Raw genomic sequence first — 6,202 nt, 5'->3', positions numbered from 1 at the left:
GCCACAATACTCCTTCAAGCTCTTTTCTATGGTCCATAATCCACCCGAGGCCCTCACAGACCGGAGGCAGCCCATACGAGTGAAGCTCACTCCCCAGCAGTGATTCCTACCAGCCTTGGCGGATGATTATTGGCAGGATTTGGGCATTGCTGCAAAGGGTGAGCGAATGCATTTCTGCAGATGACTGTGAGGCAGGGAAAGATTGAATCCTCACTACTCACTTCAGTGTGTGTGTGTGTGTGTGTGTGTGTGTGTGTGTGTGTGTGTGTGGCGGATGGGGGTGGGGGAGTGCGTTGGGTCAGTCTCCTCGAAATAGGCAGTGATAGATGAGTTACATGGAAGGAGACAGCTCTGCCTGCTCCCCAGCCTGGCTGAATCAGGAAGCTGTCTGCCAACTAAATGCTTCTGCCTCACTCCTGCCCTCCCTCCCTCACTCACACTCTCATTATAATTTCCTTTTGCCCCCTCTCTTCCTCTGCTTACGAATCAATCGTTTACTTCTTTTTTTTTTCTCTGTGCTTACCAAACAACATATCTTTCGTCATTATGAAATTGCACTTTCTATCACTGCTTATTGAGCACGACACTCACTGCAAGCATTTCAGCCACCAGGAGAGGGGGAAAAAAGTGATACTTTCAAATGTTTGCCTATAAAGTGTGATTGCCATCATTAAAAGCGTTCAATGGTGTGTGTATATGTGAAGTCATTATTTTACATTAAATGATAACATTTGAAAAGCTACCTTAATGCAAATGTACAATATATATTGTCACCATAAGAAGTTGCGAAGATGAAAATGTTGCAATGGCAGTTTTGTTTCTTCTTTCAAAATAAAATATTTATATTGCTACTTAAAATCCTCCACTAAATTGTCTTTCACTGTAGTCGCACATTTGTTGGATTTAGTGAGTGACTTTAAGTCCAAAGACTAAAGCAGGCTATAGTGCATTGTTGTTTTTTTTTAGTTCATTTTGCACCGGTTCCCCTTGTGACTTTCATTTCTGCCTGAGGACGCTTTTTTGTGTGAGGTTTGGGTAAATGTAGATGAACCTTTAAATGACAGCGTCTGCTGTAGAGGACGCACTTGAGCCATGTGACATTGTCACCTAGTATGACTTTTAAAAGCGGAATAACTGGAGGAAAACAGACGAGGAATGACGGGGACTGGCAAATATCGAGGGGAAAATGAATTACTGTACATAAGTATCCTTAAGGGGACATATTATGGAAAATTGACTTTTTGACTTGTATACAAATAGCTCTCAAAAATAAGCATCCATGAAGGAGTCTGACGGTAATCGGTGGAAGTTTAATGCTTTACAGTCTCTGTAAAATGTTAAGATGCTGTAGTAATTATCTTAGCATCACGTCAAAAATAAGATGAAATGATCAAGCTAATGATCTCCAATGATTATCATTGTCTTGCTCCTGGATTCCAGCCAGGGCTGGGCGTGGCCAGCTAATCTGAAGGTGCACACCTGCGCCTCATGACCTTTGATTAGACCCAGTACATATAGGACCCGGGGGACGACTATTACTCTGCTAGATCGTTGCTCTTCATGCCTCGTTCCCGCACTCCAGCTTTCTCGACTTCTGACCTCCGTGCACCGACCCACGCCTGTTCATTGACCACCCTCGTAAGCCCATTCGTACTGGTACTACGAATTGTTTGGACTGTCTACCTGATCTCAGACCTCGGACCGAATAAAGGTTTCCTCTATACTGTCTGCTGTCTCTGGAGTCGTGCATTTGGGTCCACCCTTGAGCCCCGCATCGTGACAGAACGATCTAGCCAGAACATGGACCCAGCCGACTCTGAAGCCATTCGCCGTGCGCTGCAAGTGCAGGGCAAACGCCTGGGTGAGCAAGAGGCTGCTCTCCAGGGTATGACTCACCAGATCCAGGAGCTCTGCACCCAGCTGGAACCGTGGCTAGCCTCCTAAGCTAGCGCGGCCGCTCCTGTGCCTTTCCGTGCCACCATCACTCCGCTCTCTCGACCAGAGCGGTTCTCCGGCGACTCCGGTAACGTCAAGCCCTTCCTGGCGCAGTGCGATCTCCACTTTGAGCTGCAAGCGTCCGCTTTTCCCACGGACCGCTCCCGGATCGCCTTCGTCATTTCCCACATGACAGGGAGGGCGGAGGCATGGGCCACCGCCGAGTGGAACCGTAACTCGGAGACCTGCCGCTCATGGGCGAGCTTCGTCTGCGCGCTCACCCAGGTGTTCCAGTACGCGGCTCCGGAACGCCAGGCGGCGTCCTCGCTCATGACAATTCGCCAGGGACGTCGCCGCGTGTCCGACTACGCCATTGAGTTCCGGATTCGGGCTGCCGAGAGCCGCTGGAATGAGGAAGCCCTCCATGACGCGTTTTACGAGGGACTGTCCCCACAGATTCGTGGTCACCTCGTGGCCATGGATCTTCCGCCTTCGCTTAACTCCCTCATCGCATTGGCCCTCAAGATGGACCAGCGCCTCACCGTCCAGAGACAGATGGAGGGCCTGAGGGAGGAGGAGAGGGAGAGTCGCAGTCCGGTTGCTTCCGCTTCCCGGCCACCCGTGTTGTCAGCTTCATCGGAGTCCATGCAAGTGGAGGGCCTTGGCGGCTCAGCGGAGGAGCGCTTACATCGGCGACGAGAGGGACGCTGTTTTTACTGCGGGCGTTTGGGACACTTTATCGTCCGCTGCCCGACTCGACCAGGGCACTCTGACATCTGGATCTCTGCTCCGGTGAGTGTCCGGTACACCGCGGCGGGGTCAGGGAGGTCCCTTCTTCACCTCACCTTGGGAACGGACTCCCGTTCATGCACTGTGACGGCTTTCATAGATTCTGGGTCGGAAGCTAACCTGATAAATCTCCGCGTGGTCGAGGAGCTGAGGGCAGCAACCTTTCCCACGCAACGGTTTCGTCACGCCTATGCCGCCAACAGCAAGTTCCTTTGTCGGGTTACACATCGCACTCAGACGCTTCGTATGAGCTTTCCGGACGCTCACTCGGAGCGTATTAGCTTTCATGTCTTCGACGCACGTAGTAGCGACATCATCTTGGGCAGCCCGTGGCTCAAAGAACATAATCCGCACATAGATTGGACCACGGGTCAGATCAAGACTTGGGGAGAGGACTGTCTCAGTCGCTGTGTCGCAGTCTGGAGAGACAGGGGTATTCAAGTTCCGCCGGTGCGGCTAACAGAACCTAGTACCGCCCTGGACCTGACCGCAGTGCCCTCCTGCTACCATGACCTACGGGAGGTCTTCTCTGAATCTAAAGCAAAGTCTCTGCCGCCACATCGGTCATACGACTGCGCGATTGAACTCCTGCCAGGCACCTCTCCTCCCAGAGGGAAACTGTTCTCTTTAACAGGACCAGAGCATCAAGCCATGAGGGACTACATCGAGGACTCGCTGGCAACCGGACTCATTCGCCCCTCATCCTCACCAGCCGGTGCGGGGTTTTTTTTGTCAAGAAGAAGGACTCCACGCTGCGACCCTGCATCGACTACCGAGGCCTGAACGACATCACAGTCAAGAACAGGTACCCTTTGCCGCTTATCTCTACAGCATTCGAACTCCTCCAGAGAGCCCGGATCTTCACCAAGCTCGACTTGCGCAGCGCTTACCATCTGGTGCGGATTCGGGAAGGGGATGAGTGGAAGACGGCGTTCAACACCCCCACAGGGCACTATGAGTATCTGGTGATGCCCTTCGGACTGACAAACGCTCCGGCGGTCTTTCAGAACTTCATTAACGACGTGCTTCGGGAGTTCCTGAACAGATCTGTCTTCGTTTATCTGGATGACATTCTCATCTTTTCAGCAGACCTAACCTCTCACATTCAACAAGTCAGAGAGGTGCTCCGGCATCTGCAGCAGCACAAATTATACGTGAATATGGATAAGTGTGAGTTCCATCGGGCATCCGTGTCCTTCCTGGGCTTCGTCCTGGCTGAGGGAGAGATACGGATGGATCCCGGGAAGGTCGACGCGGTGCTGCGGTGGCCTACCCCCACCAACAGGAGGGATGTGCAGAGGTTTCTGGGATTTGCCAATTTCTATAGGAAATTCATAAGGAACTTCAGTTCCGTGGCCGCTCCTCTGCATTCGCTCACCTCGCCACATACCCTCTTCGACTGGTCCGGGACCTGCCAGGAGGCCTTCAGCAGGCTCAAGGCAAGTTTCACTACTGCGCCCGTTCTCATTATTCCGGACCCAGATAACCAGTTTGTGGTGGAGGTGGATGCATCGAATTCAGGAATCGGAGCAGTCTTGTCGCAGAGGAGTCCCAGGGATGGAAGGATCCACCCGTGCGCGTTCCTGTCTAGAAAGTTGACCCCGGCAGAGAGGAACTACGACGTGGGAGATAGGGAACTGCTGGCGGTCAAGAGCGCGCTGGAGGAGTGGCGGCACTGGCTGGAGGGCTCGCAAGTACCGTTCGTTGTCTTCACGGACCATAAGAACCTTGAATACCTGAAGTCTGCGAAGAGGTTGAACGCCCGTCAGGCCAGGTGGGCCCTATTTTTCACCCGCTTCCACTTTAAGGTGTTTTTCCGCCCAGGCTCCAAAAACGGCAAGCCGGATGCACTCTCGCGGATCCACGAGGGAGGGCGCACAGATTCAGACGCCGCCACTATCCTGCCAGCGGGGTGCTTCGTGGCCGGTTCCACCTGGGCGATCGAGTCGCGGGTGAAGGAGGCCCTGGGAGAGACACAGTCACCCGCGGATTGTCCGTCGGGCCGCCTGTTCGTCATCCCATCTCTGCGGGGAGACGTCATCAACTGGGCCCATACCAACAAGACGGTCTGCCACCCGGGTATGGCGAAGACACGTTCAGTGGTCGAACAAAGGTTCTGGTGGCCTAACCTCAGCAAGGACGTAAGGGAGTTCGTCAACGCCTGCCCGGTGTGTGCTGCCAATAAGACTTCCCGCCTACGGCCTGTTGGTGAGTTGAAACCCCTGTCCATCCCCTTTCGTCCGTGGTCACACATCGCGCTGGACTTCGTCACCGGCCTGCCGCCTTCTCAAGGGAACACAGTGGTGCTGTCCGTAGTGGACCGTTTTTCCAAGATGGTCCACTTCGTGCCGCTTCCGAAGATCCCGTCGGCCAAGCAGACAGCCCAGTTGGTATTAGACGAGGTCATACATTACCATGGCCGACCCCAGGACGTTGTTTCGGACAGGGGTCCGCAATTCAGCGCCCGTTTCTGGAAGGAGTTCTGCAACCTCATCGGCGCTTCAGCAAGTCGGACATTGGGTCATCACCCAGAGTCTAACGGCCAGACTGAGAGGATTAACCAGGAATTAGAGACCGGTCTTCGATGTCTGGCATCCAGGGACCAGAGCACGTGGAGCCAGCACATCAAGTGGGTGGAGTATGCCCACAATTCTCTACCCTCCGCTTCAACAGGTATGGCTCCACTCCATGTCGTGCATGGCTACCCTCCGTCCCTGTTTCCTCCACTGGTCACAGACTCCGCAGTTCCGTCAGCCCTGGCCGTGGTGCGACGCTGCAAACGGACCTGGGAAGCAGCTCGGAGGACGCTGCTGCGCATGAGCAGCGCCTACAAGGCCGCAGCAGACCGCAAGAGAAGGGCCGCACCAGAGCTCAGAGTGGGACAGCGAGTGTGGCTCTCCACCAAAGATCTCCCGCTGCGGACGGAATCCCGCAAACTTGCTCCCAGGTTCGTTGGCCCGTTCCCGGTTTCCAAAGTTATTAACCCGGTCGCCGTCTCGTTGAAACTGCCCAGGTCGATGAGGGTGCACCCAACGTTCCACGTCAGCAGACTTCGCCCGAATCACACGTCGTCGCTGGCTCCTCCGCTCAAATCCCCCCCCGCATGGTTGACGGTGGGTTGGTGTATACTGTGCGCCGGTTGCTGTCTTCCCGTCGCAGAGGAAGGGGGGTCCAGTACCTGGTGGACTGGGAGGGATATGGCCCGGAGGAGCGCTCTTGGATCCCCTCCCGCTTCGTCGTGGACCGCTCCCTCATCAGCGACTTTCACGCGGCTCACCCTGATGCTCCTGGGCCTTCCAGAGCCGGCCGTTGAGGGGGGGGTTCTGTCATGCTCCTGGATTCCAGCCAGGGCTGGGCGTGGCCAGCTAATCTGAAGGTGCACACCTGCGCCTCATGACCTTTGATTAGACCCAGTACATATAGGACCCGGGGGATGACTATTACTCTGCTAGATCGTTGCTCTTCATGCCTCGTTCCC

The sequence above is a fragment of the Syngnathoides biaculeatus genome, chromosome 19, assembly GCF_019802595.1.
Source record: "Syngnathoides biaculeatus isolate LvHL_M chromosome 19, ASM1980259v1, whole genome shotgun sequence".
Taxonomy (NCBI): Eukaryota; Metazoa; Chordata; class Actinopteri; order Syngnathiformes; family Syngnathidae; genus Syngnathoides; species Syngnathoides biaculeatus.
This window is presented reverse-complemented; position numbering follows the sequence as displayed.